The sequence below is a fragment of the Mytilus edulis genome, chromosome 11 (assembly GCF_963676685.1).
Source record: "Mytilus edulis chromosome 11, xbMytEdul2.2, whole genome shotgun sequence".
In the NCBI taxonomy this organism is placed as follows: domain Eukaryota; kingdom Metazoa; phylum Mollusca; class Bivalvia; order Mytilida; family Mytilidae; genus Mytilus; species Mytilus edulis.
This window is the reverse complement of record NC_092354.1, coordinates 39,059,045-39,078,080: the sequence shown is the minus strand read 5'-3', so window position 1 is coordinate 39,078,080 and position 19,036 is coordinate 39,059,045. Positions and strand designations below refer to the sequence as shown.

The following is a 19,036-nucleotide window of genomic DNA, read 5'->3' as shown; positions in this document are numbered from 1 at the left end:
CGGTTGTAAATTTTTAAAGCGTATAAACTATACAATATCATATTTCAAATATCTAAGCGACATCTTATGAAACAACAAAACTACGCAAGAAAAAAATTTAGGCGGAAGAAGAAAAATAATAATAATCAGAACAAAATCAATAGGTCTTTCCACGGAAAAGTGGAAAGACCTAATAATAATTAAAAACCAATTGTTCAGAGAACAATTGAAGGTCTTTCCACAAGTAAAGGTCTATTTTGATATTGAAATATGAAAAATCAGTTTAAAATGTTAGTTCCTATGGCTTTATGATGTATTTATATGAATTTAAAGCAAAGATCAAAATCTAGAACGTCCTTTTAACCTATGACCATGACCTAAATTTCAAGGTCACAAATCAAGGACCTTAAATCATAAGACCCTAGGTCTTTAATATGTTTGGTTAATGAGTAATACCACTTTACGCGTAATTCTAAATGTAAGATGGACAAAAACTCCAATTTATTGTATGCGCACCCTTTCAACCAAAATATACAAGTAAGGACATGTCGCAACTAACAATTTAGGAAAAAATATTTGTCAATATGTCATACAGTATTTGAAAATAAGTGAAAATAAGCCAAAATCAAATTTTAGAATATGACCTTGACCTTTGACCTTGCCCTTATTTTCATTTTTTTGGACCAAGGATCTCAAATCAAGAGACCCTAGGTCTCTATCACTTATGGTTTACCAGTTAGAAACGCATATCACTTATATCAAATGCATAAGGGGAAATAACTCTCATATGGAGTCTCCAGATAGCTTCGGTCCAAATGAATTGCCTAATCCTGAAGAAGTAACGAGCAATTTGGTAAAATAAATTTGTCGTAATCTTTTACGGTTGCGAAGGAGTAGTGGCCACAAGAAAAACAGTGTTTGGGGAGATAACTCTTACAACGTAAAGTATTTTGTTACGCAGTTGTAAATTTTAAAAGCGTATAAACTATACGACATCATATTCCAAATATCTAAGCGACATCTTTTGAAACATCAATACTACGCAAGAAAAAAATTTAGGCGGAAGAAAAAAAAAAAAAAAAATAATAATAATCAGAACAAATACAATAGGTCTTTCCACGGAAAAGTGGAAAGACCTAATAATCAGAACAAATTCAATAGGTCTTTCCACGGAAAGGTGGAAAGACCTAATAATAATCAGAACAAATTCAATAGGTCTTTCCACCGAAAGGTGGAAAGACCTAATTAGAATGTATCTACAACAGACCTATACCTATAGACCAGACCTTTCAAGATAGAAAATGAGGGAACAAATATATGCGTGACAACATTCCAAGTTGCAAATTTACAATTTGAGTACGTGATTCTTCTATTAACAAATTAAAAGAACAGCATCTCGTTGAACATAATGACATTGAACATTTGACTGCTAGAGGTAAAATAAACTTCAAAGTCAGCCTATAAAAAAGCCATATTCCGCATTAAATTGCGGTAAAGGGTTCAGAATTTTTAGAGGGACAAATCTATATGATAATTAAAAACCAATTGTTCAGAGAACAATTGAAGGTCTTTCAACCAATAAGGATCTATTTTGATATGAAAATGATAAAATTCAGTTGAAAATGTCAGTTCCTATAGCTTTATGATGTATAAATATGAATTTAAAGCAAAGGTCAAAATCTAGAACGTCCAATTAACCTATGACCTTGACCTCAATTTCAAGGTCATAGACTAAACATCTCAAATCAAAAGACACTAGTTCCTTAATATGTATTGTTCATGAGTAATATCACTTTACACATAATTCTAAATATAAGAGGTGTGAAAACTCCCATTTATTGTCTACGCACCCTTTCAATCAAAATGTATAAGTTACTACATTTCCCAACTATCAATTTTGTAAAAATAATTTGTCAATATTTTATAAGATGAATGAAAATGAGTGAAAATAAGCCAAAATCAAAATTTCGAATATGACCTTGACCTTTGACCTTGACCTAATTTTCATTTTTTTTACTAAGGACCTCAAATCTAAAGACCCTTGGTCTCTATCACTTATGGTTTACTAGTTAGACATGCATATCACTTAATTCAAATGAAAAAGGGGAATAACTCTCATATGGAGTCTCCGTAAAGCTTCGGTCCAAATGAATATCCTAATCCTTAAGATGTAACGAGCAATTTAGTAAAATAAATTTGTCGTAATCTTTTACGGTTGCGAAGGAGTAGTGGCCACAAGAAAAACAGTGTTTGGGGAGATAACTCTTACAACGTAAAGTATTTTGTTACGCAGTTGTAAATTTTTAAAGCGTATAAACTATACAACATCATATTCTAAATATCTAAGCGACATCTTTTGAAACATCAATACTACGCAAGAAAAAAATTTAGGCGGAAGAAAAAAAAAAAAAAAAATAATAATAATAATAATAATTAAAAACCAATTGTTCAAAGAACAATTGAAGGTCTTTCCACAAGTAACGATCTATTTTATTATCAAAATATTAAAAATCAATCTAAAATGTCAGTTCCTATAACTTTATAATGTATAAATATGAATTTAAAGCAAAGGTCAAAATCTAGAACGTCCTATTAACCTTTGACCTTGACCTCAATTTCAAGGTCACCAACCAAGGACCTCAAACAAAAAGACCCTAGGTCTGTAATATGTATGGTTAATGAGTTATATCACTATAGGCATGATTTTAAATATAAGATGGGCGAAAACTCTCATTTATTGTTTACGCACCCTTCCAACCTAAATTTATAAGTTACAACATGTCGCAACTCACAATTTAGTAAAAAGAATTTGTCCATATCTTTCACGGTTGTTGAAAATAAGAGAAAATAAGCCAAAATCAAAATTTAGAATATGACCTTGACCTTTGACCTTGACCTTATTTTCATTTTTTTGGACCAAGGACCTCAAATCTAAAGACCCTAGGCCTATATCACTGATGGTTTACCAGTAAGAAACACATATCACTAATATCAAATGCATAAGGGGAAATAACTCTCATATGGAGTCTCTGGATAGCTTCGGTCCAAATGAATATTCTAATCCTGAAGACGTAACGAGCAATTTGGTAAAATAAATTTGTCGTAATCTTTTACGGTTGCGAAGGAGTAGTGGCCACAAGAATAACAGTGTTTGGGGAGATAACTCTTACAACGTAAAGTATTTTGTTACGCAGTTGTAAATTTTTAAAGCGTATAAACTATACGACATCATATTCCAAATATCTAAGCGACATCTTTTGAAATATCAATACTACGCAAGAAAAAAATTTAGGCGGAAGAAAAAAAAAAAAAAAAATAATAATAATAATAATAATAATCAGAACAAATTCAATAGGTCTTTCCACGGAAAGGTGGAAAGACCTAATTAAAAACCAATTGTTCAGAGAACAATTGAAAGTCTTTCCACACCACAGAAATTTGGATAAGAAGGTAGTTTCTTCATACTAATGCGATAAATAATGGTTTAATTATCTTTTTGAGTGATATAAGGGAGATATTATGCTACTTCCGGTGAAATGAATGTCACATCTGGTCTCATATGATAGGTTCTTTCACACTGATTGCAAAAATATATAGTTTCTATATACTTTTGTATGTAGAATGGGAGATAATTGGCCACTTCCGGTTTGTTGGAAGTCATTTTTAGTCTTCAGTACTTTGTTCATGTATCTATATGAAAAAATATATGGATTCTGAGTACTTTTATGTGAAAAAATTGCAAAAAAAGCTACTTCCGGTTTTCTCAAGGTCACTTCCGGTAGCCATTTTTCAAGGTCATTTGTCACTTAACCTTTTGTATCAGGTCAAATGTCTTTATAATGAACTTACTTGAAGTTATAATCAAATAACCTCATATCAAGACATTTCAGGGGCGACAACTCCTATAAGATGCCATCTAATTGTATAAGGCTAAATGTAGCATATCTTCATTACAATTAAGCAGACATTTTTCACTTGTTCTTTTATATGAATCTCTCAAAGTGAGTGAGAAAATGCAAAAACAAGCAAAAGTCACAATTGGGAACTTGACCTTGACCTTTGACCTTGACCTCATTTTCTAAGTTAGGACCTAGGGGACTCAAATAATAACATCCCAGGGTTATATGGTTATCTGTTAATGAGTTAAATAAACATACCGACAAATTCATTTTGTAAAGGTAGATAACTCCTATAAAATTTCATCGAATCGCTTCGATCCAAATACGCCAAAAATTACTGAGGATGTAACGAACAATTTGTAAAAAGAATTTTGTCGCTATCTTTTTTTGTTACGAAGGAGATACGCTTTGATGATAAACAGTGAATAGGGAGATAACTCTTACAAAGAAAATGGTTCGGCTTAGCAGGGTGAAATTTAAAAGCGCATAAACTATACGATACAATATGAGAAATATCTAAGCGACATATTGCGAAACAAACATTTATCGCAAGAACAAAAGTTGGCGGAAAAAAAAAAAAAATAATAAATATAAATCAATTGCTTTAAAAAAGCAATTGTAGGGGGTCTTTCCCCCTTTAAAATTAATTGAATTGGGGGGGGGTGTTTGTTTGTTTGTTTGTTTGTTTGTTTGTTTGTTTGTTTCTGTATGGGGTCTATATTATTGTTACCGGAGAAGTTTCATGTTTAGTTTGGAAAGTTTTTCTTTTATTTTAGGTACAGCGCGCGCGCCACATCACGTGACACGGGTTTATAATAACGAAAAGATAGTCTTTTTATTCCTTTTTAGGTGGGGACTTTGAACAGACAACATGTATAGAGACGGAATGCACACAATGTAATTTCTTTTGTCATTGTAGGAAATTGACATTTTGATGACAGTTTACAAGCAGTGCATGATTTGGATTTATTTGATCCGGTTTAACTTTAAAACACATTTATTGATTATTTTCTGATAATGTACATTTTTCAGCACCTGTTTGTAACACAGATTAGTATTTCAATCTCGGAGCGGACATTTTATTGTAGGCTTTTACTGAAATTTCGGACCTAGCAAGCAATTTTTACGGCATTGCAATTTCTTTTCTCTAGGAAAAGCTTTGAGAGATATCTGCACCAAGTTTTTTTATAAACTTTTAGTACATGTATGCCCTGCTGACTGCAAATTTTGAGGTCGATTGTATTTGTAGTTTCAGAGTACATGTGGATTTTTTTTTTCAGAAGTGACGCAAGAACAATATTAAATTTCAATTTTTCATGAAACATGATTGATTGATCATGATCATGATTGATTGATCATGATTGATTGATCATGATCATGATTGATTGATTGATTGATTGATTGATTGATTGATTGATTGATTAGTTGGTTGGTTGGTTGGTTGGTTGGTAAAACACGTTGGATAGGGCCAATTGAAACAGCGAAAAAGAAACAAAAAAGATCTTGGACCCTATATTAAACACACGAGACGGAAACATGATTGATTGATTGATTGATTGATTGATTGATTGGTTGGTTGGTTGGTTGGTTGGTTGGTTAAACATGTTGGAAAGGGTCAATTGAAACAGCGAAAAAGAAACAAAGGAGATCTTGAACCCTTTATTAAACACATGAGACGGAAACATGATTGATTGATTGATTAATCATGATCATGATTGGTTGATTGATCATGATCATGATTTGTTGATTGATCATTATTGATTGATCATGATTGGTTGGTTGGTTGGCAAACACACATAAAATTCTTCAAGTCGTGCCCCAAATCACATATGTACATGACCTTGACCTTTGACCTTGTGACCTTTGTCAAGGTCATTGCTTCACAATGTCATTGCAAAAGACCCTATGGGTCAAGGACCTTTTGTTTAAGAGTTTTGCCTAATAATGGCTTTTTATAAACCATCAATGGGGGTTATGTCCCTTACATAATGGTAAAACCAATACAGTCATAATGTAACAAAGTTGCCCCTTGAAGTACTGAACAATTTTCACTGCTTAAATTTTCTGTATCTATAACCATTCAAGAATTATAGGGAAATCAAAGACATATGAAAATCTAAAATATGACCTTGACCTTTGACCTTGACCTAATTTTCTAAGTTAGGACCCAGGGGACTCAAATAAAAACATTCCAGGGTTATACGGTTAACGGTTTATGAGTTAAAAAAACATACCGACAAATTTATTCCGTAAAGGTACATAACTCCTATAAAATTTCATCGAATCGCTTCGATCCAAATTAGTCAAAAATTCCTGAGGATGTAACGAACAATTTGTAAAAAGAATTGTGTCGCTTTCTTATTTTGTTACGAAGGAGATGCACACACATGACAAACAGTGAATAGGGAGATAACTCTTACAAAGAAAATGGTTCGGCTTAGCAGGGTGAAATTTAAAAGCGCATAAACTATGCGATACAATATGAAAAAAATCTAAGCGACATATTGCGAAACAAACATTTATCGCAAGAACAAAATTTGGCGGAAAAAAAAAAAATAATAATAATAATAATCAGAACAAATACAATAGGCTTTCCACAGAAAAGTGGAAAGACCTAATAATAATAATAATCAGAACAAAAACAATAAGTCTTTCCACAGAAAAGTGGAAAGACTTAATAATAATAATCAGAACAAATACAATAGGTCTTTCACCTGAAAGGTTGAAAGACCTAATAATGCAATTAATGATCAGTCATTCTTAAATATAAATATTATCGTATTACAGGATTTTGACACTGGGAATCTTATGAAAAAAAATGGGTTCTTCTGATTTAATTGTCTATGTTAAGAACTTATCAAGAGTATCTCTTTGTTAGGTGTTGAAAAACATTTAATACTAAAAGCCTTGAAAAAAAATCTATCAATCATTTTCAAAAATGCATAAAGGCATAAAAGTACAGTTCATTAAATTTTTGTAAAAAATTACAGGCCTTGATTGATGTTTCTTTTCTGTCAACACATTTCTTCCAGCTAAATTTTCTTTTTTGAAAAAAAATATTTCTGAAATAGTAACTGACATATAAGTCGGACACAGGTGAAAATATTAGAGTTTTCGTATCATTACATTCTTTACTTTTTAATACTATATGCAACAGAAATATCTTTTTTTTTCTTTTTCATGAAAACATTTACATGGAAACATATATAAAAAGAAAAATCCTAATTTTAGTTGTTTTTTATTTAGATTATTACAGAGTATTCATTTACCCCCTAGTTTGTAACGATTTAGAAATCACAATATTTTCAACCTCGCAACTATTTTTTATAATTAAAAAAGAACAACTTGGGTCACACAAATGAAATAAGTAAAAATCACCGGACTGAATAAAACATACTTAGATGAAAGCTGATTGCATTTTTATTTTGTTATCATAGACTTAAAAGAATCTAGATGCAGTATTCTCCATATCAACATAATATCAGTGACCAAGTAGAAATATACGGTACAGTGTGTTTCTGTTATGTAATTTTTCGTTGGACTGAAAATGAATTCATCATTGTTACCAGGATGGGCATTGTGTTCGCTTGACATGCGTTTCGATGACAAAAGACTTTTCAGTGACGCTCGATTCTAGAAATTGTAAAAAGCTAAATAAAGTACGAGGTTAAAGTCAGAGCAAATGATGCCAATGTTATTAGTGTTCCGAGAAATAGTTCTCGTTTCTCCTATTTAAAAGAAATCATGATTATTGTTTGAACTCTCCATGCACCACTAGCATAAAATATACATTATACGGAAGGTTATTATCCTAATCGATAAGTAATATACAATTATTTATAAATCAACCACTAGTTATATTTAGTTTTTGACACCGGAACTGTTGCAAATATCCTGACGGGTGCACCACTTCCGGCATATATGTTTATAGCTGGAATGAAGATTGTAGATCCAGAAGAAGGAAGTCTGTCAACATTAGCAACACTAAGCACGACGGGAATGTTCCTTTTAAACAAAACAACAAATCCAGAAAATTCGGGTGGAGATGAAGGCGACGTGTAAATAGATGGACTGTCACTTCCGACAGCGTGAACGGAACGCTGATTGGCTAAAAATTTAAGTGCGTTAAAGTCGAATGACGGAAATCGATAAGATGTTATATCCGAAATGTTATTGGTATCGAAAACTTTAAATGGATCTGGATACCTTTTGTACCACCCAGAATTCATCAAAACTACTGCTCCATTCGGAATGCGTCCATGGTATGTCTCCCAGCGTCGTATATCTAAAATGCTGACTTTGTATCCATGGTTTCTAGACACTTGATTCTTAACATCTATTATAACTCCCGGGCCATACAATCTTTCCAATGGAATCTGATGCATGCGTAGTTTACCTCTATAAAAGTGCGAAGGTGCATCTATATGTGTTCCGCTGTGTTCTGATGTGCCAATATAGTTCACTTCAAACCTAAAAATATATATCAAAAACAGACCAAAATCAGTGTATGCAGAGTTCTTATTATAGCATATATCAAAGCAAAAAATATCAAGAACTGTCAGATTTTATTTTAATTTATTGTGCAGGAGCTTATAGTGTTATGAAATGCTAGTTTGCATGATTGATAAAACGTTTAGCATTCACAGTTTATGCAGACTTCAATAAATGAATCAATTTTCTAATCTGCTTTCTTAAAATGTCCTGTACTTAGTCATAAATATGGAACTTGTTATCAAATAGATAGCTTCAATGTTTGTTTTGGTTGCACTTCAGTGTTGTTCCTTTGTGTTCCTCTTTAACTTATAGTTGATGCGTTTCCCTCTGTTTAGTTTGTTTTCTCTCAATCGATTTATAACTTTTTAACACCTTTATATTATTGTTGGCTTTTTATGCAGGATATATTTTGAAGCAACACTATTTAAAAAAGAAAAAACTCATATAACAAAATATAGATTTCGGTATCATAACGTTTGTTGAAAACCTACCAAATTTGGTTGTGGCCTTGATTGTAAAAACGTATCTTTTCTCTTTTACAAACTTGGTTCATATTTGTTGATTGTCCAAAACGGCATGTAATATTCCATTTCCATTCTCAATTTTATTAATAACAAGAATTTTTTGTGACATCTATAGTTACTTAAAAAAATTCTAATAACAAGCAGAATCAAATACTTTTAAATAACATCTCACTAAAAATGCACAAGTAAAAATTAATTCTCAGAATCCTTTTACAAATCTGGATTTTCATGTTTATTGAATGACAGCGGCATAATTGAGCGCTTTATTTATTGTAAACAGTAAGGGAAAATATTGTACATTGTACATCTCTTATAATAAATGCCATTAGTAAAAATGGTAACAGGTGCCAAAAAAATCTACATATTAAATGGTAACTTGTTTAATTATTGAAAACTAACAAAGGGATTGTCCACCAACTTGTTGCTAAGGTTTTATTGGACAATAAAATGTCATTTTAGCCTAAAAATCTTTGGTAAAATATGTATCAAACTTTGGTTGTAAGGAAATATCTTCAACATATTTCTAAAATACTTGAAAATAATTGTTTCTTTAATTTTGCTTATATTTAAAACGTTGTCACCAGTTTGAACATTAATTGAACTTGTATCCGTTTTTCCTTAAATCATATTCATTTTGAGAAGTTCTCTTGGCATTATCAGTTGAGTCATTAGAGAAACAGATCTTACCTTTTTACACTTTCATGACTGCATGAATCCACTCCAAATAGGTCGCCTTTTTCTTTTAATTGCAAGGTATTGAATATAGTGCCACATTTTGTGTTCATTACATTTTGAGACTAATAAACAAATTCAATTTGAAATTTCTACTCATAGAATTTCGGGTCCTCAATGTTCTTCAACTTTATAATTCTTTGCCTTTCTAACTAATTGGATGAGTCGTATGTAGACAACACTCGCGTCCGGTGTATCAAGTTATAAGCCTGGTACCTTTAATATGTTACATTTTTCTGATGGTTGTTCTACTTACCAATTACCACCAAGCTCCGGGCTGTAAGATCTGTTAACAATTGTAAAATTATACTGTGGAAAAAATGGCGCCGTGATAGGTTTTGGTCCATGTACATGAGATAAGTCTACGACACGAATATCGGTGCAGCTTGAACGCTGTGTTGCAAATATTTCAATTACTAATCTAAGAAATAAAACGATCTTCGTTGTGCAATACATTTTCTTCTACAAATCTAAAAATCCAGTTGCGTAATACATGTCATACTTAAATAAGTTTTTCTTTCACACGCTTTTAAGTGGTTTATTTTGTTAAACATATTAACAGTGCAAATTATAATCAAAATAGTATAATTATGAGTTTAAGTAATTAATCATTAGTTTAAGTAATTAATCATCAGTGTCCACGTGCGTTAAGACATGTATTTATATACAAATACAAAATTTATAAGTTATTAGAAATGTGTTAATAAGGTTTTGGAATAAATAAGATTACTTAGGTGAATAAATAAAATTATCAGAATTAAAAATATGTCCATCTGTCACCTCCGCAATACTTTATTACGTGATTTGCGTTTCCTATAATATGACATATTCTTTTGGAAAGTCGTATCATATACCTGTTAGTAGCAAATCCAGGCTTTGCAAACGACTTCATCTGGAACTCATGCAAGGACTACAATGAGGTATAAATGACTGGAATTTAAACTACTGCTAAAATTGTTTGTCTTCTGTAAAACTTTTGAAATCGGCTATTAGTGATACTGTGAAATAAAACATGAACAGAAGTATTTTCTATGGAACGCCATAGCTGTCTTATGTGATAGTATTTATTATGTGATTGTGGGTTTTGCATTACTTAGTATATGATGTGGGTTTGTTATTATATGCTGTGGGTTTGTTACTATATGCTGTAAGTTTGTCATTATATGCTGTTAGTTTGTCATTATATGCTGTGGTTCTGTCATTATGTGCTGTGAGTTTATCATTATATGCTGCGGGTTTGTTATTATATGCTGTGGGTTTGTTATTATATGCTTTGGGTTTTTTTTTATCATCTGCTGTGGTTACGTCATTGTACGCCTTTTCTTTATGATCACTCTTCTTTATTATGCTGATTATTCTTTATTATGATGAAGTAAAATTTTCCGGTTCTTTTACTTATAAGGTCCGAGATCACAATTATCGTCCCTTGATTTTCGTTGTTCACAAATATAGTCCCTAGTGTTGACAGTGGGTTACTTGCCATTAATTTTTATACCCCTTCCAAATTATTTCTCCATGTTTAATGCCTCATATTGCAAGTAGGGGGGGGGGGGGGGGTGTGAAATTACACTGTAAAAAAATTGGGTCAAAATTTTAAAGGAAAGTAGTGATTTGGTCCAGGTGAAAAAGGTTGAAACATAGCACTTCGGAAGCTGTCAAAAGATTTCAAGACGCCCTCAAGATAAAATTGTCCATATTTCGAGTTAGAGGCGATGAAGTTTTCTATAATTTTGATATAATTTGTCTCAAAAGTAGTACAACACACTGTAAAAAATTCTTTGAGAAAGCGCAGGTGGGATTTTTTTTTTATTTTCATTTATGTTCTAAAAGAAATGCACTACGAATTAATTGTGGTCTCGGACAAGTACCCGTATGTATGCAATGAAATTTAGGCAACTGACGAAGAAATTGGGGATTCAACCATGGAACATTGTATTGCAGGATTTAAATCTCAAAGCGTAAACTAAAACATTTATTGATGAAAAAATAACGCCTGATATTGTCTGCAATTTGTCATCTCATGAAATGGAAGCTTTAGGTGTTTCAAGCAGGGCAATAATGATGAGATTACGGACAGAATGTATCAAGTACGGAACTGACAAGCCCCAAAGGGTCCGGTCTGACATTCCAAAATCAATCCTGGAAAATTTCCTTGAAAATGACTGCGAAGTATCTTACATTTCCAAACTCCTAAAGGTATCCCAAAGCACTATTTACCGGAAGATGACAGCATTTGGATTTAGCAAAAGGATGTTTTTACAAATAAGTGACAATGACCTTGATGTAAACCTTGGCAAAATTTTGAAAGATTTTCCCTATTGTGGAAAAAACCTCTTGAAACAGATGCTAATTATAAAAAGAATTAGAGTGCCGAGGTGGAGATTAAGAGAAAGCGTCCATGGAATGGACAGTCGTGGTGTCCTTGAAAGACAAACTGGAAGACTTCACAGTCGGGTCTACAACGTTATGGGATCAAACCACCTTTGGCACATTGATACCGATCATAAACTTGTCCTCTGGCGATTTGTTATTGTGAGATGGATCGATGGTTTTAGTCGACTGATTGTGGGTTTTTTTAACATTCCATCAGCACCTTCATACGGGGTATATATCTCCCAATTGATACGATATTCCCTTGCTTGCATTTTCTATCATGATTTTCTTGACAGAGGGTTGCTGCTCACGCGGAAGCTATTAAACCAAGAGTTCCAAATGGTGAAGTTGAAATCATCCCTTCGTAAATTTTACGGACGCCATTACGAGTTGGTTGACCGTTATATGTCGGATATGTTCCTTACGTCATAACTACAATCCCCTTTCCTTTGATGAATGTGACCTACCGAATTAGACTTTTTACCGGATTTGTTATCACATAAGCAACATGACGTGTGCCATATATGGAGAAGGATCTGCTTACCCTTCCGGAGCATGTGAGATCACCCCTAGTTTTTTGGTGGGGTTCGTGTTGTTTATTCTTTAGTTTTCTATGTTGTATCATGTGTGCTGTTGTTTGTTTGTCTTTTTCGATTTTAGCCATGGCGTTGTCAGTTTGTTTTAGATTTATGAGTTTGACTGTCCCTTTGGTATCTTTCGTCCCTCTTTTAAAAAGTTCCTATGTTGGTGGTAAATCAATTAACAGCGATGGTCTGGATAGCTGCATGGTGTTAATGCAGGTATTTGCAGTTGGTAAAAAGCTTGATCCGTGTTTCACTTCAACAAAATCAATGAAAGGATGTAAAGTAAAACCAAGCACTGGTTCTTCTTTGGAACCTGTAGCAAATTGTAACACATTCTGTAGAGAAATAAATTCTCTTCTACCACCTGCAAAAAAAAGCAAGTATCAAAACTTTTAAAACAGAGCTCAATGAATTCCAGTCAATTTGTGAATACACTACATGTATCAATGCAAGTTCTTTTATTTAAAAGAACGATATTTTGAGGTTTAAACACATCTGATATAATTAGATGTTTAGAAAGATATACTACAGTTGTGTCATGTGTGTGTTAGGTATTAATATATACGGTAATATAAAGAAGTGCGGCGCAAAAAACTGTCTCGTTGTAAAGATCTGATGTCAATTGTCATAGACTCAGACTGACATAAACTCCCGTAGATGAATATATAACAACCAATAGTTGGACAGCTGCTTGTAGTTACTGGATGAGTGACTTTATCTGAAATCAGGAATATTAAATGTTTTCATACTAAATTAATGTTTTACTGCTTGCAACCTATTTGTATAGAATGATTGTTGCAAATTTAAAATAAAGAGAAATGAAAAGTGAAATAAATTCAAGGTAAAGGGACACAACCCACTCCTCAAGACCTTTATACAGACCAATTTGAAACTCCTAGTATCAATAGCTATTTAAAACTGTACTCCATGGACTCGATAGAATAAACTTATCAAAAGCGATGCTGAAGGTCCCTGTGTGGAAGTGAACAGTGTTTCCGTTGACAATGACTTTTATCTTTGACATTCAAGTGCAATATTTTTGTTCTATGATTGTCTACTTGAAGATCAGTATTGGTACGGCGATAATGTATATGAAACAACATTAAACAATAGGGTATAAAAAAATAACTCTTTCTGTGATGGTATATTTCAAGCTTTTAACTAAGTAACAGTGACCTCGACCTACTTACCTTACAATCAATTGGTTGCTTTCTTGTCCACTAAACTAACAACTGTGTAAGTTATCCAGCAGAAACCAAACTCCTACTGGGAACTTTCATTTTTAGTAACAGTGATCTTGACCTTTGACCTACTGACCTCAAATTCAATAGGGTTTTTCCTTGTCCCCTAACCTAACACCTATGTAAGTTTCTATAAAATTCATGAAAAGAAACTCAAGTTATCCTCGGGAAACCAAACTTCTACTGGAAAATTCTATTTTTATTGACAGTGACTTTGACCTACTAACCTCAAAATCAATAGCGTTCTTCCTTGTCCCCTACTCTAACATCTGTGTGTCATTAAAATTTGTGGAGGGAAACAAGTTATCCAGCTGAAACCAAATTTTTACTGAAAAATATACTTTAAGAAACAGTGATCTTGTCCTTTGACATCAAAATAAAAGTGGTTTCACTGAATTAGGTTCACTGGTTAATTTTAAGCAGATTTTTGAAAATTATAACCATCATCTGCCGATGCGGCCATTTTTTATGGTTAGAGGGGTAAATGCATTATACAATTCTGAGAGGGAATCACCCAAGGAGTATTTCAGACAAGTTTCCTTTAATTTAGTTTATTTTAAGAAGATTTTTTTTTATTTTTAACCGATCAGATGCCACGACGGCCATTTTGGATGGGTGGTGAGGTCGACGGATATAAATCTGTAAGAGGACCATCCAGAAAGTATCTCTGCCAAGTTTTGATCAATATGGCTCAGTGGTTCTGGTGTGGCAAGGTGAGCAAAAAACACAATGACCACCCACAGGAATTCACCGATACGGTGGGCTCATCTTCTTTGCAGCTCAGCTAAAAACACAAGTAAAGTGAGCTTTAAAGAACAATACATACTTGCAACAGCTTTTAAGTATTTTAGGTAAGCTGTTTAAACTGAATCTTCAAATCGCCTATTATTGGACCCTTCTGTCGAAAACTTGGGCTTCAAAATCTGTGATATATACTTTAAAGTTGATGCATTCTGAGAAGACCTCAACAAGTACACAAACATAGGTAAAGATTTCCAACCTGTAAAGAGAATTGTTTAGATTAAAACATAGGCTTCTTGGAGCTTATATCGTTCACCTTTAACTTTAGTTCTTGAAGTCTTTAAAAATGAAATATTAAATTTCAAGCATGTCAAGAGAAGATAAAATTGCAACATATGACAAAAAGCATAAAATATAACAGAATTGGCAAAATGTCAAACCTACAATGTATTTTAAATATTATAATAACATAACTACCTGCACAACAAGAAAGTAATTAATTGTTATCATTGATAAATAAAACAGGTCAATGTAACCTACTTTTAAACACAGAACATATAGGATCCCCAATGAAATTTTGACCGGAAGTTGACCAAACGTCACCTAATTGCTGCTTGAACAATACTAAAAACCAATTAATGTGATTCAGATCAATTAAAACATCAGGTCTTGTAGTTAAAACTAAAAAAAATGAGAGAGAATTAAGAAAAGTTGAAATTTTAACATGCGTCCGCCATTTTGGATTTTACCGGAAGTTAACTATATTTCCAGCTTGCCTCCATATCTTAAATTAAAGAGTATAGATAAAAGTATGTTTGAGCAAAATTTGGTGCTTTTAACACGAAGTGCACAATTCCTTCATATATTGCACCTATCTGCTGGACTACAAGGGTCCTACATACCAAAGCTCAATATCCTAGCATTAATACTGTAATGATAGTTTCTTTCAAGTACAAATTACATCTTAAAAGGGGCATAATTTTGTCCAATTTAAATGGATTTGATGATATTGTGGTTGTAAACCTACTTGCTCCTGGGAGCCTGTTTTGCTAATTTTGTTTAGAGTAAAACTTTTTGTGTTCTGACTATAACTCATGCAAACATTGAAAGGTTTGAGTTGACAATTGAAACTTTAAGAGTAAATACAAAACAAAAAATCACAATGACGCTGATGGATCATAGCTCATATCAACAGTTTGTGAACCAACATCTGTTATGAGAAACATTAGTGGATTATCTCCCATTTTCAGATTGAAAAATTTACACTTTATTATCTCTTTCTCAAAGGGAGTTGGCAGGTGGGGTTAGCTAAAAGTGCTATCTTATTATCTAAAATGTAAAAATTAATGTATTGAATAACTTTTTCATTTTTTAATATGCATTTTTATCCAGACCACTTTATAAGAAGTTTTGAGATCTCGCAATCTGTCTTCCGTCATTTTGTAAACAAAACTTTGGTCAGTTATCTTCTCAGCAAGTATTAAAGCTATGATTTTTAGCTTTGGTATGTAGTACCCTTGAGAATGTTGTACAACATGTTTAAAAAAATGTGTTAACACATGGATGTCTCGCTGGTTGCAGCAAATTAGGATAAAAAATTTGAAATTCAGAAAAAAAATGGTTCACCATTCAAAACTGGAGCTAGAAGTTGAAATCAATGCTAAGCTCTACATGCGAACCTGACAGTCACTATTCTTTCTAAAGAATTAATAAATTAAAATCCTTATTATAAATAACTGTGCGAAATGGTCCTCAAATCTTTCTTCACACCAAATATGAGTGTGAAATTGAGGTCAAGGTTAAGCAACACATGGTAGACTGGTAAGCAGTCATCAGGATCTTTCTACTGACGAAATATGAAACCCCTAGTATCAATAGCTAGTGAGAAATGAACCCGATCACATAAACTTAACATAGATTGAGGTTAAGGTCAAGTGACATGTGTCTGACTGGCAACTACTCAAAATCTATCCACAGATCAGATATGATGAATCTATAATATACAGTTACAGAGTTAATAAACCATTATTGAAAAATTTACGCCGCCATCAGAAAAGCAATACCTCAGTTTCGCCAGCGACAAAAATGGGTCACTGTGACTTACTTTGATCAAGAAAAATAGGTCATTACCTACATAATTGTAAGAAGGCTATTGTTAGTAAGAATTTAACGGGAATTGTTTCAATTGATTTCTACTTTAAATGCCTACAAAACTTTCATTATATCACTAACGGTTGAGTAAATCAAGAATATGATAAAATCATGTCACTTTAATTTATAAGACGACAGGAGAGGGCCTAAAGGGGGATAATTTAGATAAGGATGTGGTTGTGATGTATTAAATTGAAAGTAATGATCTTAGTAAGTAAGTAAGTAAATTTTATTTAGAGTCGGCATATATATATACATAATAACAAGCAAAACATGAGCTCTGGTGAGCTCTTTAACCGACACACTATTCCTATGTGTGAATAATTTGAACTGCATTTATTCCCGTGGCAAACATCAAGAACTTTCGATAGACAAACAATTAATCAACCAGCTTAGTTGAGGACCACAAAATAATCATTCCTACCAGGCCAGTCGATTCACAAGATTAGTTGAGGACCACTGTTAATAAAAAAGTGACAAATTGCTCACATTACTCTTTGACCAGCTTTTCAACTTACATGAATTAACCTAATGAATCCAAGCTTCTTTTCAAATTTCTTATGCACTGTGACTCAGATTCTGTACTTGAAAAAACTCCATCCAAGATTTCTGGTTCCATAATACGTGGGAGTTTTCCATTCTAAAGTATACTTAAACCTAAAATAATAAATGATTAATATGCAAAATATACAAAACCATCCTGGTTGACAGAGTTTTCAGAAAAGTTATCATCTGAATGACATTGGGTCCACCACTTCATCAATTTTTGGTGGACCGAAGACTTTTTGCCGGACCTGATCTGGCATACACCAATGTGATACCTTATAGTAATACTATACAACACAATTTGTTTTATGGTCCCGGAAATGAAAACTCATAATATAATTTTTAAACATGATCGGAAAATAAGAAAGCCACACCCAACAAAACTTAATGGAAATCCGGATCAAAGATATAACATGTGCATTTTGTACCTGTTTTTCTTGTACAATGTATCTAAGAATAATAACAACGGGAAAAGCATGGAGGTGAATTGTTACATGTACATATGCATGTACTCCCATATTATAAATATAGTTCCTTTTGTTAATAATACACATGTAAGTCATCTTATTAAATCTGCTTGCAAATTAATTACGTTTGACACATTGGTGCCCCACCCCAAAAGTAAATAAACCCCCCAAAAAACATGTATCTTCCCCTTGCATGTGCGGATCCAGGAACTCTCAAAAGTGGATCCAAAATTTTTCCAGAAAGTGAAAAGCAAAAAAATAAAAAAATAAAGTTTCTTGGCTCCACCATTTTCTACATTTGAAAATGCCTGTACCAAGTCAGGAATATGACAGTTCTTGTCCATTCGTTTTTAATGCGTTTTGTTATTTGATTTTGCAATGTGATTATGGACTTTCCGAATTGATTTTCCTCTGAGTTCAGTATTTTTGTGATTTTACTTTTTACTTTCTCAATGCCAAATACAACTTTTTCACCACAAAAAAAAGGGGGCCCGATGTACATTATTATGCCTATTTTTCAATAGAAAAAAAAGCTAGACCCCTTGGATCTGCCTATGCCTTGCATTGTTACCTTTACAATGTATATATGCATACATACACATAAACATTGAATTGATAAATTCAATTGTTTTTAGATTATTTTGTAACTACATTTGTATTTGAAGTAATGATCAAATCAAGATTAATGAAGGTTAAGGGAATTTTGGGGGTTCTGGGTTGCGACAGTTCCCTTGCATCAGACTATAAAGTTTTGAAATAATTTACATAGGAGGATCCAGGGGTGATAAGCTCCCCTTATTTGCAAAATGATTTTTCTAGAATTTTATCTTAATTTTCGGGTTGCCCCCCACCCCCACCCCCCCTTTTTCACTTTTTTCAACAAACAGTGTAGTTCCCAATCCCCTCTTTTCTGAAGCTCTGGATCCGCCAATTCACTTGCCTATAATCCAGGTATAAAATCATCTTTCAAACATATGACAAATGTTTGATAGATTTTTTTAAGGGAGCGAAAACATAATTTGTTTTATGTCACTGTCGGCAGCATAAAAAAACAAGGCCTACCTACTATATTGAATTTTATTATTAAAACTGTTTTTAAAATGTACATTTTCAGTGTGATTTATGGACTGCAATTCATATATTTTGACAGAGTAATTTATATTACACGTCTATGATTACGGTTTAAAAAAACAACACTGGAAAGGCATGCGATGGGGTCGACTTGACTTTGATAAGATTCAGAAAAATACATACCTAGACGTATTATTTGTTGTTCTGAGAGGCTAAGAACTGTGTCTATGTCAG

The 19,036-nt window shown here is 32.8% G+C and overlaps 1 long non-coding RNA gene and 1 pseudogene across 1 annotated transcript; both read right to left on the bottom strand.

The window, feature by feature from the left end:
• Positions 1-7,280: 7,280 nt before the first annotated feature.
• On the bottom strand, positions 7,281-10,189 carry LOC139495548 (uncharacterized). Its single transcript, XR_011657393.1, has 2 exons — positions 9,885-10,189; positions 7,281-8,348 (listed from the first exon to the last, which is right to left on the bottom strand). It is a non-coding gene; the product is annotated as an uncharacterized lncRNA (long non-coding RNA).
• A 2,551-nt stretch (positions 10,190-12,740) lies between these two features.
• Positions 12,741-17,337, bottom strand: LOC139494240 (uncharacterized; annotated as a pseudogene).
• Between the last annotated feature and the right edge of the window lie 1,699 nt (positions 17,338-19,036).